Below are 16825 nucleotides of genomic sequence, written 5' to 3' on the forward strand. Positions count from 1 at the left end.
AGGGCCGACCCATGACTCTTTGTTTGGAGAGGCCATGGGGGAAGACGAAAGCGATATGACTTCCTCTATAACGCTTGAGCCCACAATCCTGCAAGGAGAGACCGTGACCAGGGAACGACGAAAGAGCAAGAAATAAGCAAGTTCCCAGAAACCACCCACCCTTCCCACGATGGGCGACTCTTGAGTTGGCCATGGTGAGGGCACTCCGAAGCGGGACGCTTGCCACAGTCCATGGTTAGCCGAGGGGTTCCCGAAGGGTTTCAGATGGTGCTGCCTCCCGAGAGGGTGCCATTTTTAGGAAAAAAAAGGAAAGTCGGATGAAGCCGATTAGGGATAAGAGTGGAGAGACCCTCTACTTATAGCGTCTGACTGGCTCCCGAAAGCCAATGGCGAGATTCGTGAACCCCACCTACTCTTCGGTCATGGTCAACCAAAGAGGAAAGGCAACACCCGACCCGAGAAAAGCCCCCGAGGGGAGATACTCCCCCTTGGGGCTATTGTCGCTGAAAAGATCCCCGATCCATGGGCCCATCGATCAGTAAGGGCACTGGGAAGAGACCTCTGACAACTAGGGCCCATCGGTCAGTAGGAGGAGGAAGAAAATATCTGTCCTGGAAGCACTCGCCCCCAGACGGACCCCGAGGCACTGAGCCCAGGGTCGGGCATGGCGGAGCTAGAAAGGGGGGCCGAACGAACCAAAGGAAAACCACTTGAGTGGATCTGGCCTGAGACTGACGCGTCATAAGTGACAGGCTGCATTAACTATGCCTGGCGCCGACCCGTGGTAGAGAAACTAGTCCGCCTCCCACTCATGACCTACGAGTCCCTCGGGCTGCAGCGCACTCATGACCTACGAACCCCTCGAACTACGGTGCACTCATAGCGCGCGCCCCCACCGGCCTACGACGCTTTCATGGCCTATCGGGGCTAGGCCTGAGTGCGCAGGCCGTCTACAGGGCACAACGAGACAAGCCGCGCCAAGACCCAGGCTATGAAGGCCAGGAGTCGACATAGCTTGAAGAATAGCGACCGAGCCCCATGCTGCCCACGCTGTCCGCCATAAAGAATACGAGACGACCATGCAACTCGGACGCTCACAAACGCACACGACTTCACTAGGGTAAAACGCTCGATTTTACCATCGCTCGATGACTCCTTCTAAGGAAGACACCGACGGCTAACCCCCCCCCCCCCCTTGGCATATAAAAGGAGGAGGACAACCACAGATGCACGACAGGAAGAAGACAGATGGACCGACGAAAAGAGGGAGGACACATCGACAAGGATCCCCGCCGTCAAGCCAAGACTTAGTTAGGACTCCAGCTCTCTGTTGTCCTTGGCTCCACCTCGTCCGCACAATAGACTTGGGAGCTTCTCCTCACTTTAATTATTGGAGCTAGGTTCGAAACACCGACAAATGACATATGTTAACCACTTAGAAAACTATTATAACTAGTAAAAAATCGAAGCACCTATTAGATAAACAATATTATAAAAAAATAACATATGTAAAACTGTTGAATCTATTCTAGCACTGTAATATATAGCTAAATAAACTTGAATCGAATATATGCTGTTTTCACCATAACAAATAATTTGACAGACGGCTATAGTAAGTGTGGGAATGAATTCGGTAACATGACTTCACACTTAAAAATATATATATAGGGCCCTTTTGTCATAAATTTTCTCACAACCATAGCCGGAAAAGGCACCAATCTAGCTAGTACGCCTAGCAATAATCAGCACCTTAGGCCGAGTATTTTCTTTAGATGAAATAAAAAAATGGACAGAATCCCATCCTCGATTCCTCATGAACCATACTATCTCCCAAGTCCAACCCTAGCAACGGCGCCACTGGCAAGAACAAGGTAACTAGGGGACCATCTCCTCTATATAAGCACTCTTCCACGGGGTAGACGGTACCACCAGAACGGGTGTAGAAGCCCAGCCAGTAGGATAAGCCCTCCCAGATCTGGCCGGGCGGCCGGCTGCTGCCTTCTTCCCCAATTCGGGAAAGACGACTATGAAGATCAGTTTGTGTAGCGTGGTTTGGTTCTTCTCTCTAGCTGTATCTCCTTGCTCCCCCGCGCGCGCTCTCTCTCTCTCCGTGTCCAGTTCTTGTTGCGTCTGCTTGGTACTGTACTTTGCAGCGGTGGTCGACGTTGGGATGATGGGGGCGCTGGCTGGAGCCAGCAGCTCGACGGTGTGGCTGACAGAAGAGAGTGAGCACGCATCGGCCAGACTGCATCTATATACGGCTGCTCCTGGCGAATGGATAGATGCCAAGGCGCAGCTGCTGTTGCGTGCTCACTTCTCTTTCTGTCAGCTCCCTCTCCTCCTAGGGACTTGTTCCGCCGTATGCATCCACCACCGTCCCAGTAGTCCCACTTCCGTCCATCGCAGCGCGCCAATGATGCGTCGTCGTCGTCGTCCAGGCGCAGCCGTTCCCCTTATCACATCGGTCGCCGTTCTCTGAGGCGCCTGCCGGCCTTGTCGTGTCCCTACCTGAAACCTTATCTTGTCTCCCGCTCGGATTTCGATGACCTCTGCTCTTTGGAATAAGGTACTCTTAAAATCTCAGGGAAGCTTAGCCGCCCAGCGCATGTACGCCATGGACCCTTGCGCTGCGGGCTGCGGCTGGCAACGTTTCTTTTCTTTTATCGGTGAGGTCCTCGTTGCCGTCTTTGTGGCTTCCGATGATGGAATTTTAGCCAGCTCCGTTCCGTCCTTCAGGCTTCAACCTTGGGGGAAGGGACGCGTGAAGGTTTGGTTAACTTAACACCTGTGTCTTTGCTCTCCTCCCTAGGAGTCCGCTTAACGGAAAGCACTGTTTGACTGCTCTCTCTCTCTCCCCCCTCCCTCTCTTATCTACTCTTCCTTTCCGTAAAGATTTCACACAAAAACTATTGGATCTTTTCCCCTTTTGTTGTGCTCATCTCATGTGGTTCTGTGACTGCTGAGAGATAGGTGGGCGAGGCAGCCATGGAGTTGATGGTCGGAGGCAGATCTGCTTGGATGCAAGTGGAGAGGGGGCTGGCGCGCCGCACGCGGCACCTACCTCCAGCAGCGGCGCCAGCGCCGGCGGCTTCTTGTAGATCTGGAAGCGCCAATATTTTCTTCTCTAGCCGGTGAGTTCGTGCTCCTTCCTCGATCTCTCCTCCTATAGCTTCATCTAAAGCGTGTGCATGCCTCCTCGTATCTGGCCTTGCTAGTAGTATTGTGCTTATACTGTTGCTTGCCTTTTTCTGGAGTTATGTCATGGATGGCTAATTGATTTCGTGGATTTTGCATCTCATGGTATTCTTACTTGTGATATGAGCTAGCTAAGTGTTTTCTTTTCATTCATGCAGTTTTTTTTTTGTTCTGGTGTTCCCTTTTCCCCTTGCGTACGTGCGTCGCCGTTGTTCTTAATTTTCTTGAATCGGTGTCAACAATCTACGACATAATATAGGCTTATTAGTTACCCTTGCATTGGGTCGTCCAAAGTTATCTATCTCTTGCCTCCCTAACTTAGTTTATGGCCGGTTTCTTATCAGTTCTCCCATGTGGAAAATCTATAATAGCACAGTGCAACATGTGGTCGTTTTATTGTATGCAGAATAAAATGCTCTTTGAACCCATTGATTTCCTACTAGCATGTATTTATGTTTTCTTTCCACTATGTAAAACAAAAACAGTAGTTATGCTTTAGTGCTTCTATATCATTTGTTATATCCTTCAGTTCTGCATCATCCTCCCCTCCATCGATCCTTTGAACTGTGAGATGCAGTGAAGATCAAACAAAGCTGTTGCATCTCATTTGTTTATTACAAAAGTTTCGGCCCACGCTCAGGATATATTTAGTTACATTGATTATTGTGTAAACCGTTGAAGTTGTGTCTTGTGTCTGATGTAATAAGTGCAAAAACATAGTTGTGTTTCTGTATGCACGACACATTGAGTTAATATTATTGCTCATTAGCTTGTTACCGAAGTTTCAGTTAACCATTTGTTTTGACTTGGTCATGATAAATTAAGTGACAGTTATGAGTAACACATATGGATAATCTCTGCTTGGTTTCAGTGTTAATTGTATGTGATATTGTGTGGTATGTATTTGCATACCACATACTGAATCAAGATAAAAGTTGAATGTCGGTTTATGATTGTTGCTGTTATATTACTTTACAAATTCTCTTGATAATATCTAACAGATGAGGTTTTTTATTGCAATATATAACAGTTTTCAATCAAAATCAACCAGTGTTCACATAATCCATGAAATTATTCTATAGCGAGTTAAGTAGTGACTGATTCTTTAGGTGAACAAAAAAGAGAAGGTGCTGGGTGCAACTTCTGACCCTGAAGTATTCAGAATGATCTCAATTATAAAAACACATGTTTAATCTGCATTCAGATCACTGCATCTAGGTAGTTTGATTTTTCAGTGAAAAATCCTATACGGCTTTTGAATACAAAAATGTTTACATCTACTCATTCCAACCTTTTGAAGGCCTAACATTAAAGTTGAGTTCCTCAATGCGCATATTTGTATCCTTACTTGCTAATGTTATAGCGCCACTACATGATAACTATTTGATTATTTGCAGTTTAGCAATCATCATATATAGGAATGTGGACGTGCTCCATGTACCTCTTCCCCTACTAATCAAGCAAGGTAACTTTTATGTTACATTTTTGGTTGGATTGTACATTATGCATTTTTGGTAGTCATATATTATGCATTTTAATTTGGTTGTTGGCTGGCTTTTGGACATTGGTTATTTTTATATAATTGGACCAAGACTAATGTTATCTAAGAAGTTGTTCTTTGTTGATTTGAGATGCTCAAATATTCTATTTGGTGCAATCAAATCATGGAAGTCCAATTTAGTTTAGCTTATACTACTTGATTAGTTAAGTCATCTATATGGTTTGGACACATATTGACATCATGGTTCAAATAGAATTGCAATGTAGATACACTTTGAGCCCTATATATCTATCTACCTCGGTGATGGATAAAGTCATTGCAAAGGACCTACAACAAGTAGATATCCCTCGGTGTATATATGTTCTTTTGTTGACTACGTAGTGCTAGTAAATGGAAATTGGTGGAAGACTAGGTTTTCGCTGGCAAACTAGAGACAAAGATTTTAGATTTCATCATAATTCCAACACTACTTAACCTAAGGAGTGACATGCTAGTTTGGAAGATCAATTAATGTAGAAGGAAACCTTCTGATATTTGGGATTGATGGTGCAAAGAGATAGTGGCATTAGCAGAAATGTTAACCGTAGAATGAAAGTTAGTGTGGATGAAATGACACCAAGAATCTAGCATTCTCTTAGATGTATGACAAGAAGGTGCCACATAGGCTAAAAAGGCAGGGCCCATAGAACAACGGTAAAAATACATTGTTATTTAGTCTAGAATGTTGACATAAAAGTAGACATTCGATGTTTAAATGTTGTAGAAATGCATTAGTTGTATTGTTATTATGATTGAATGCTCCAAGAAGGGGTGGGTCAGGTTGAATAGGGCTCTAAAAGAAGTTAAAGCTTATCAACAATAACCTATGCAATTCTACTTCAAGCATTGCATGAATTTTCATAGAAATAATAAATAGAGATGGAACAAGAAGGGTCCTTAGCTTCATGTCAAGCTGAACCATATATATGAAGATTGATCACAACTAAGTGCGTAAATGCAAAACCAAATCTACTTGTCAATCAACATCTTAAAGGCACAAACAAATTGCAAAAAGTAAATTCAAGAAAATAAAAAGATGGACACATGACAATCAATTGTTTGTAGTGGTATTAACTTGTTGCCATAACACTCTAATCCACTTTAGATCACTTGCTAAGGTTTAGTCTCACCTGAGTTAAAGGCTCAAGATTCACTAAACAGATCCATTATCCATTCTGGGTTGGCAGGTCCTAAACCAAGTACCAAGTTGGAGCCTATCAAAAGAACTTAACCATAGAAGTTTCCTTGATCCTCTAGACTATTTAGGTGGTAGCAAACACCAAGAATAACAAGTTTTGAACCTTCACTTGAATAAAATACAAGTCAAGCCCTAAGATGCATGTAATGATAACTCTTACTAAGCCTATAATTGATCTTCATATGAAAATGCCCTTCAAACCCTCACAATAGCTTCCTAATATGATCTATCGTGGCCACTAAAACACACCACTAGATCATATTGGTAGCATCATTAAGCACACAACGTCCAAGTCATGCAAAGTGCTGGCAAACAATTTGTTGGGAGCCACAAATGTATCACATGATTACAACACATCAACAACTTGAACAACTTATGATGAACAATGTCATTGTATTTTCCATTGGGCACCACACACATCATTGTATTTTATAGTGGACATAAAGTCTAGTCTTAAGTGTCACAGGACCACCAGATGACAAGTTACATTGTTTACACCAATGGTTGGGCATAGATAAAACCACAAATGTACTATTGTCAAAGTAGGTTTCATTTGGGAGTAACATATTCTATGGTATCGATTTCTATGGGGAATGTGAGTGTACTTGACTAAAAACAAGATTATTCAATGATAACAACGATGTAGGTGATGGATCTGGTAATGACGATCTATATGGTCATGTCAGAAGATAGGGCAAGCATACACTTTACGTGTTTACATCAAGACAATGATCTTGGTAGCAACGAACAAGGACGAGAAGGATGTTAAATTGTTTCAACATGGAGCCCAATGGTTTAATAATTTGACCGAATGTTGTGGACAACGAAGTTTGGTTGTCATCATCTTTTAACTACCACAATCATTCATGGGACAAGTCACAAACATAAGTAAGTTGTATAGTCTAAGCACCATGATACACTAGAGATTACTACTACAATCTAGGCCCTAGCAGACTAATACAAGTTATGAACCAGTAAATAAAAGATGATAATATTTACTCAACTCTTTCCAAATGCCATAAAAGAATCCTAAATGGTCACTCAAATAGAGATAATGTCCATGAACGATCACTCAAATAGAGATAATGATAGGTATAAGTGGAGAGACTGCCAACAGACCTGGCATGTCCTTTGCTTTCCTTCAGTCCTTATTCTCTAAGCATTTCTACACAAGTAGGGCTTTGCCTAAATACTGAAGTGTGGACTTCCTAATGATATGATTACAACTGAGAGATGTCTCTCTATCTATAGTGTTGAAGAGGTGAGGAGGTGGACCCCTCAATCCATGGGAGATTCCATAGATGACGCTCGAATCATACCAACTGAATCTAGCGTCCATCAATGATCACAAGTGTCATTTCTTGCATGTTGTAAAAAATGAGGTGATTTGAAGTTGGTGGGACTTTGGACCACCAAGCGGTGGGGTTAGTTGACCCCACACTGACCCCAATTACACATATCTTACATAGTGATGAGTCTACTACTTAGGGATGTGGCTATGGGTTGCTTTGGTGTATATGTTCAATGGTGGTTATGTGCTGGGTCCTTCAATCCTTATCATGTACATCCTAAGTCAATGATCTCCAACAATGTAAAACAAACTATGTATGATGATGAGAAGTATGAATCCTCAATGTGGGCCAAAGTTGGAGAGGATTGACCACAACCCAAAGTCAAGTGACCCCCTCTTAAGCTCAATTTAGCCCATTTTTAGGTGGGTCCCTAAACAACAATATTCTGCAAAATATACATGTATACCTTATTTTATGAAATATACGCTTGCATCTTTCTCAAATCTTGACATTTGGATGGTCAAATTAATCATGTGTTGACCATCAACATGGAGACAACTCATCACTAACATCAGTAAGAAACACACAATGCTTAATTGAGCCCTATCATTGGACCATACGGTGAACTGGTTTGGTGCATTTTAAAATTTATTCATGTTTCATGAATTCATTTGAAGTTCTATTTTGTCCAATTTAAGTTTTTTAAGATCCTTAACAAATTCACTACCTCTATGGGCCACTCTTGAATCGACTTAGTAAGAGCTTCTCAAATATGTGGCTCCAAACACTCTTGGTTGGTTTGGGCTTCGGTCAAGCTACTTGAGTGCTTTCTAACACGAAGTCATGCACTTCAACACTGAATTAAAGTGTCTTCATCATTATGAATATCCTTGCGCTAATACTTATGTTCAAAATTTGAATCCCAAGATAACCATGTGGCCTCAATGTGACTAAGCCATATAAATACCTTGCATAACAATGTTAGTCACATAACCATGTGATCAGTAGCCACCAAAACTCAAAATGAGATAATACAGAGGCTCACATGGTTGGCGTCCGACTACAAATGGGTCAACTAGGCTCATTGCATCTTTGCCAATGATTAATAGCGGAGGATGTCATCATCATTCCCACCTTCTCAAAATGGGAACCAGATGATGCACTCAACCTAGGTGGGGTTTGCCGAGGCCCAACAAATTAGGGTTGTCTAGACTCCAACAGTTCATTATGAACACCAACTTAAGGAGAGGTCCAATCGCCCCAAAAATACTAGTCCAATGGGGGAATGGTGGTTGACCCTTTTAAGATGGTTTCCTCCTCCCAAATTAAGCGAGATGGTATAATTCAGAGGCTCACATGGTCGTTGTCTAACTACAAATGGGCCAACTAGGTCAATTGCGTCTGTCAATGGTTAATAGTGGATGATGTCCTCTTCCATGACTAATATATCTTATATGTGTTAGAAGTAGTATACATTTAGGAAATAGAATTATTTGTTAGGAAAGAAGAGTCCACATTGATAAGGATTTCTAGTTTGCTAGGAAAAATAAGCCCTCTAGGGACTATAATTATAGAAGTCATGTAAAGCTAGACTTTAAGGCCTACCCATGTGTTATGTACCCTTGCTATTTGACAGCACCTAGAGGGGGTGAATAGGTGATCCTGTAAAATTCAACACTTAAACAACATAAACTTGGTTTATGAGATGTTAGTGAGGTCAAAACCAAGGTGCTATAGAGAGAACTCTTCACTTGATTGTTCCTTTAGAATGAGTATTGAACTTAGGAACAATAGCATAAGTGATTAAGTGAGAACTCTAAGAAAGAAACCAATCACAATGAAAAGTGGCACAAGAGACACAGTGATTTTATCCTGTAGTTCGGACAATGCCTACTCCACGTTGTGCTGACCTCCTTCGGTTAAGAATTGCACTCAATCCCTCTCAAGTGATCCAATGATCAACCTTCAATACCACGATTTTCTTCCTTATAGCAGATGTTTCCTATTGTGAGGAATCTCCACAAGTTGGAGCCTCTCACTCTTACAATATTGATCACAATAAAACCACAAGAGTAAGGGAGGGAATTGAAATACACACAAGGTCTAAAGTCGCAGCAACACCACGCACACAAATCAAGAAACGAGCACACAAACACAGCGCAGCGAGTTCACAGCTCAACAAGTGCTCAAATCTCAAACACAACGAATCAGATGCGTGCTTGCGAAGTCTAGGCGTCTTAGGATGTTCAATTGAGGCTTGGTATTCTGCTCCATGCGCCTAGGAGTCCCTTTTATAGCCCCAAGGCAGCTAGGAGCCGTTGGAGCTCCATTTGGTAGGCAATTCTTGCCTTCTGTCCGTGGGCGCACCAGACAGTCCGGTGTACCACCGGACATGAACAGTGCACGATTTCTTTCCTTGTTTGGCGAAGCCGACCATTGCAGCTGCAGTCCCCTTGGCACACCGGACAGTGTCCGGTGCACATTGGACAGTCCGGTGCGGCCTGGTGACCGTTGGCTCTGGCCACGCGTCGGTCGTTGATTGCGCGCTGATCGCGCTACCGACCGTTGGCGCGGACGCTGTTGGCGCACTGGACAGTCCGGTGCACACCTGACAGTCCAGTGAATTTTAGTCGCATCGTCCTTGGCGATTCCTGAGAGCAGCGAGTTTGTCGCCGCGCCAGCCTGGGCACCGGACAGTGTCCGGTGCACCCGCGGCTAGTGCAAGTCTGGTTGTTCCAGCTTAACTCCTTTTGCTCTCTTTGGACTTGAGTTCCTAGCACTTATACAAGCATGTTTAGCACATAAAACAATTGACTAAGTGTCTAGAACCTACCTTCATACTTGATCCATCTAGATATACCTTTGCTCAACATTTTGTTAGTTCTCACCTAGTGTGTTGTGCATCTAATCACCAAAACAATATAGAAATGGTCCAAGGACACATTTCCCTTTCACTATTGTGTTATCATTCTACACCCTATCCACTACGATGTCGTTTTGAAATATGAGGTTCCAACCTTGACCCTTAATCTCACATCCCTCTGCACTTCACAACTTTGGTAGTGTCAAGGGACCCTTCAATCTGGTGTCAGTGATGTCGGGTTCTGATGCTACTATTGCGGGTGACACACCAAGTCTTCATCCTTGTTGACACAATGGGTCATTCAACTGGTGTTGTAGGGTGTGCCATCATCCACCCTTAATGACATTACAAAGATCCTCTTCAAGGTATTCCAATAGTTGATTGACCTTTAGGCATCCTCAACGACATACGACATACCCTAGGGATTTTCCTATGTGATGTTGAGGTATGGCTCGATGGTGCTTTTGATTTACTCAGCCACCACCATACCCTCAACCACCACACTGCCTGTCACCCCACCCCCTGCCTACTTTGTTTCCATCCACCTCATCAATTTTCCACCATCACCATCACTCCTGACCAACTTTTTGGTGCCACTAGCCCTAGTGTTCCTGTAATTCCCTACCTCGACATAGCCAGTAAGCTAAGCCTTCCTCGATTTAGCAAGCTCGATTTACCCTTCTATGATGGATCAGAGGATCCTCTAAACTAGCTCACCCATTGTGAACAATTCTTTTGGGGGCAACATATACTCCAACCTAATCGTGTATAGCTTGCATCGTGCCATCTACGAGGGCATGGCCCAAATGTGGTACTATGGAGGATGAGGGCATGCCTTCTTTGGAGCACTTCATGGAGCTTTACATCTTACGTTTTGGCCTGACCATCCATACAAACCATTTCTTCGAATCGACATGGTTCCCTTTCACCTCCATGGTATAAGATTATAAGGAGTGTTTTGATGCCATGGTTTGTCACACACCTCGGCTAGATTCCACTTACAAGGCTAACTTGTCTTTCGGCGCTTTCCGGACCACATCCGCATGGACGTATAGTTACACATCCCTCAGGATCTATAGATGACCATGCCTTTGGTCCATGCATACAAGCAGCATGCGAAGGTGTCCTTGCTAGCCATAGGTCTGTACATGATGTGCCCTTTACAGTGCCAATCAGGGATGCTACCTCCCTACTCAAGCCACCCTAGGATACGTCCATAGGATCTGCCACGCCAGGAGCAATGGCACTTGCAACCCCGCCCTATGGTGGTCCCTAACATAGTGACCATTTCATCTTCTATCACTAGAGGAGATGCTAGCCGTGAGGGGCTATGCTTCAACTGGGATGAGCCTTATGTGTGGGGCCATCAATGCTTGTGACTATTCTACCACAAGGCAACCGCCTTCTTGGATGATGACCTTGACGAAGAGTCCATGGTGGCAGCCGAGAACTCAATTCTCTATCTCCACACCTACACCGACATTCAAACGGAGGAGACCATGCACCTTCCCATCTCCATCCACGACCACAAGCTCCTCGCCCTCCTCGATGGCGGCTTGACCCAAAACTTTATCAACACTAGGGTTGTGTCGCATCGAACTGGTGATAGGTGCTTGCAACTTGCTAGTCACAGTGACAATGTAGCCTACAGTAGCGTGGCTCGTAATGTGGCCATGTGCATCGGCAGGGATGACTTTCTTATCAATTGATTTGGCATTAAACTTGGTTGTTTTGACCTTGTCTTAGGTGTTGATTACCCCATAACTTCAAAAAGGATGAGCTCGAGCGACCGTGTCCTACCATCCTAGAATAAGGTATCATCTGCTCTAGTCCCCATTCTCGGTTTCGGTGCTGCTCGTCAAAAAGGTGAACGGATCCTTGCGCTTTTGCATTGACTGTCAGGCATTGAATGACAAAACATCTAAGGATAAGTTCCCAATTCCAAAGGTGGACAAGCTCTTAGATGAGCTTCATGGTGCCAGGTTATTTACCAAGCTTGATTTATGGTCTAGCTACCACTAGGTCTCGATGTACCTGCGGGATATTGAAAAGGTAGTGTTCTCCTTGCACCATGAGCACTACAGGTTCCTCGTTATGTCGTTTAGCCTCCCCAACGCACTAGGGACATTCTAGGCACTCATGAATTATGTCCTCTAGCCCTTCATAAGTTTGTGCTTGTCTTCTTCAATGACATCTTGATCTACAACTCATCGTGGTCTGAGCACTTGCAGCATGCAGACCTTGCCTTTGACGCACTACACACCCACAACCTCTTCCTCAAGTGGTCCAAGTGCACCTTTGCTCCGAACTTGGTCACCTGTCTCGGCCATGTCATCTTCGCTAATGGCATTCAGAACCTTGGCCACCCTAGGGTGGCTTTCTAGGTTGGAGGGTACTATCGAAAGTCTATCCAAAATTTTGCCGCAATCACCATGCCACTTGCCTGCTATGCAAAGGAGTCTTTGCCTGGACGTTAGACATTGCTAAGGCCTTTGCAGCACTCAATAGCACACCCTCTCCTCTGATCCAATATTGCAGATGTTGGACTTCAACATGTAGTTCGATATCGATTGCAATGCATAAGGCACATGTTTTGGCACTGTTATACACTAGGGGGTTGGTCCCCTAGCCTTCTTTGGTCGACCCTTTGCTGCCCGCCACTACAAGCTAGCGGCATTTGAATGCAAACTCATTGGCCTGATACAGGTTGTACAACACTGGCGATCGTATCTTTGAGGTCGTCGCTTCCTCGTTCACACTTATCATTACAATATAAAGTTTTTTCTTGACCAACAATTGTCCACTATGACCTACCACCAGTGGATCAGCAACTTGTTTGGCTTCAATTTTGTGCTGGAGTACTGCTCGGGGCACCTCAACTCTATATATAGTTGATGTGTTGTCCTGCTGTGGCTCTAACTCTATGGCCACAGTCATCAACCCTGACTCAAAATTTGCAACCACTGAGCTACTCGCCCTGTCAGTGCCCTCGTTTCGTCTTCTTGAGGACATACACGTCGCCACAGAAGATGACGCAGAAGGCGATCACATTCAACGACAGCTGCTGGAGGCTTCCCTTGCTCCTCGCATGTTGGGGCTAGAACACCACACACATCGACCCCTAGTGCACTTTTGACATCTTTTAGAGCACCCAGTATAGCGGCCCTTGGACACCTCTTGCCCTAGCGTAGTCCACAACTTATGGCCTCATCTACAACAAGAACATCTTCATGTTAGCACAACTCAATATGTGCCACTAGGTGGTTGCATTGGCCCATTCTGCTAGCCAAGAAGGGACCAAGAAAGACCCTTCAACGCATGCACATGAACTTTTGTATCTGCAATGACTGAGTACTTTGTCATTGACTTTGTCCGCGCGTGCACCACATGTAGACAAAACATGAGGCCGACACTGCAACCGGTTGGTTTCCTACAACCACTCGATGTACCATCTTAGGTGTGGGTGGACGTCTCAATGGATTTCATAGAGGGTCTTTCTAAGATCCACAGGAAGTCTGTCATCCTCATCTTCATCGGTCGTTTCTCCAAATATGCATACTTCATTGCCCTCAATCACCCATACTTGGTTGCAACGGTCGCTTGTGCCTTCTTCGATAATAGTATTCAGCTACATGCCTTCTCCCTGTTGGATGGCTATTGGTCCATGCCACACCGCGAAGTCCCCGATCTCGAGATGCCCCGGGAGTGGAACAGGTGCTTGGCAAAAGAGTTGCCCCAAGACGTGAAAGAGGAGTTTACCGGGGGCTGGCGCAGGAGGTGCCCTAGGGGCCAACGCAAGAGATGTGTTGTGCTGGAACACGTGCACTAGGGACTAAAACAACTACCCCGGGGGTGGAACAGGTGCTGCGGGGGGCAGAAGAGTTGCCCAAGACCCGAAAGACGAGTTTACCAGGGGCTGGCGCAGGATGTGCTCCAGGGGTCAACATAAGAGATGTGTTGTGCCGGAACACGTGCCCTGGGGACTGAAACAAGTGCCCCGATAAGTGAATGATGCCCACGAAGGAACTGCTTGCATTAGTTGAGCAATTCAGGGGGACCTTGCCATCGTAGATAGAGAAGTCTTGGGGCATGGCGCCCACTGATGAGGATGCCTAATGGCTCTCAATGATGGCTTGCCACGATCGGACGGTGACCTGCTACACGTTGAGGTTGGCCACCTGTTGTGCGATCTCGGAGAGGACCTCTATTATGGCGTCGAGACAGTTACTACTAGCACTCCCTGCTGCGTCGGCAACACGACTTGTTGTGTCAGCTGAGAAGAAGTGTTGACGTTCATCACAACAACAACTTTGGAACCTGAGATCTCCAATACCTGGTATTGTGGTGGCGGCTAATGGTTCACGGAGCTCAAGGAGGCTGCCCAAGAGCCTTGCCCATGGTCGAGCAAGTGGGAAGTCTTTCCTTCATAATTCTTGCATGATTAGATTGATACATCTCCTCTCCTGATATAGAGAGGCTTACTTTACCCTTAAGAAAATATTCTAATTAAACTAACCTAACTTCTCTCTTTCTTTATTCTAACTAACCAAATATTTTCTTATCCTAACTAATCTTTTTTATAGTAATTAAATAAATCAATTTAACTTTTTCTTTCCTTATCCTAATGGCTCCACGTGCTGTAACACACTTTGCTTTGGATGGGAGCGCAGACCCCATGGGAATTCGGATAGGACTGAGCGCTGCTGATCCAATCTCCCTGTCACCATGCATTGAGTAGCAGATTTCATTGCTGCATGTCGATCTAATTTAGTTTATGCATCAATTCACACGTTTCTGAGGATATTGTATGCCTCTAATCTTGAGTTAGTTTAGGGTGCAGTAATCTGATTGTTAAGACAATAGATGCAGACATCTGGACAACTCATTCTTTTAACAAGTACTACTGTTGTGCTGTATTGGTATTTAATTGGTTACTGCATATGTTCAGTTTCCTAGTGAAAACATGTTAAGCAATTGTATGCTGAAGTTGTTCTACAAGCACCCTTCTTAGTGCTCCTCTCTACAATATTTGTCAGGTAGCAAGAATATGTACTGCTTGGGACCATGAGATGCTAGAGCCTGACATGCTAGAGCCCTCATCCTCCATGTTTGATGTGGTTATCATCTGATTCAAGTAACCTTGTCACTTGGGCAGGTAAAATATGATTGATTTGAGTAGATAGAAAGTTTCAAGTGTAAGTAGGATCGGTTCACTTTCAATTCTTGTATCTAGTATTATGTAAACTGACTATTGAGATTTGCTGAAATTTGAATTCTAATAGTCGTTTAATATGCTATGTAGGTGTCATCTAAAGAAAGAAAAAGAGAGGTTCTTGGAAGCCAAATCCAGAGTTGATGCTGACTTCAGAAGAAAGGGGTACCTTGTATTAGTGGATTCATACACGAAGGTCACTAAAATGGAATGGTTTTTCCACATAGATAGAGCACAAAATAATTGATCTCGATCTAGATGAAGTTAATTTTGTGTACAAGTTATTTTTCATGCATGGATTAATGATCAACACGCGTACTTATTTTCCTAAAGGTCAACAAGGCTAATATTAACATGCTTCGCAGGGTCGAGCCATATGTTGCATATGAGTAAGTTCTCTTAGCTAATTTAGTTCATGTCTTGCTGCTTAATGGATGTTCCACTGAAAATACAGTTGAAAACAGATTATGCTGTTGTACTTGTTGCTTGATTGAATTTATGGATTTTTCCTTGTTTAAATGCATGAGTAGTATTGATTCAGGGATTCAAAGAACCTGAACTCGATAAATTTGAGATAGGCTTATATTTGAACTTTGGAAAGTGTTGGGTTGTCAAATTTCAAGATAAATAGCCTACTTAATTTAGTAGATTCTGATTCGAATGGATCCAAACGATCTCTTAGGGCTAGTTTGGGAGCCACAAAACCGGAGGGGATTGGAGGGGCTAAAATCCTCTCGTTATTCAATTTTGAATAAGAGAGGGATTTTAGCCTCTTCAATACCCTCCGGTTTTTTACTCCCAAACTAGCCTTTAGAGATGGTTTGGTGACAAGGGAATTGTAGAGGATCTATAGGTGAGGAAATCCCTTGCTATTCCTCCCATGGATCTCTCCAATTCTCTTGTCACCAAATCAGCCCTTAAGAGCCGTTTAGAGATGGTTTGGTGACAAGGGAATTGTAGAGGATCTATAGGTGAGGAAATCCCTTGCTATTCCTCCCCATGGATCTCTCCAATTATCTTGTCACCAAATCAGCCCTTAAGAGCCGTTTGGATCTATTGATTTTGGAGGAATTAGAATTTACTTAATAAAGTAGTCAATTTGGCTTAGAATTTAACATGCCACCATTTTTCAAAGCTCAGATATAAATCTATCTTAAATTCATGGGGACAGTTTGGAAAATAATTTTATGTATCAACGGAATATATTTCTACCTTGAAACTTGTAAGACACTATTTGCTTCACTCTTCTATAGTAATAAATATCTCCCGCATATGTATATAAATATATTTCGCATAAAATCATATTACGCCCCGTTTGGATCATTGGAATTGAATTCCATTCTAATAATAGTAATTTAGGCATATATCAATTAAGCTAATTCGATTTTATGCAAAATATATTTGTATACTATTGTCGGCGTTTCGAGACCGGGGGGTCCCTAAGCCGACGAGTGAGTGTGCTGCGTGCCCCAGCCCAGATGGGTCGAGCGCGTGGGCGAGCGCGAAGGGGGGAGAGGCGAGGTGG

At 43.9% G+C, this 16825-nt stretch overlaps 1 non-coding gene and 1 pseudogene across 2 annotated transcripts; both read left to right on the plus strand.

Annotated features, from left to right (window-relative positions):
- The first annotated feature begins 1927 nt into the window (after positions 1-1927).
- Positions 1928-15619, plus strand: LOC100275750 (MIR156gHG; annotated as a pseudogene). The gene is made up of 4 exons (NR_156727.1): positions 1928-3131; positions 4593-4660; positions 15125-15243; positions 15391-15619. The product of NR_156727.1 is annotated as an MIR156gHG (transcript).
- Positions 2211-2331, plus strand: MIR156g (microRNA MIR156g). The gene has a single exon (NR_121018.1). It is a non-coding gene; the product is annotated as a microRNA MIR156g (primary transcript).
- Positions 15620-16825: the final 1206 nt, after the last annotated feature.

Source organism: Zea mays, chromosome 7, assembly GCF_902167145.1.
Source record: "Zea mays cultivar B73 chromosome 7, Zm-B73-REFERENCE-NAM-5.0, whole genome shotgun sequence".
Taxonomy (NCBI): Eukaryota; Viridiplantae; Streptophyta; class Magnoliopsida; order Poales; family Poaceae; genus Zea; species Zea mays.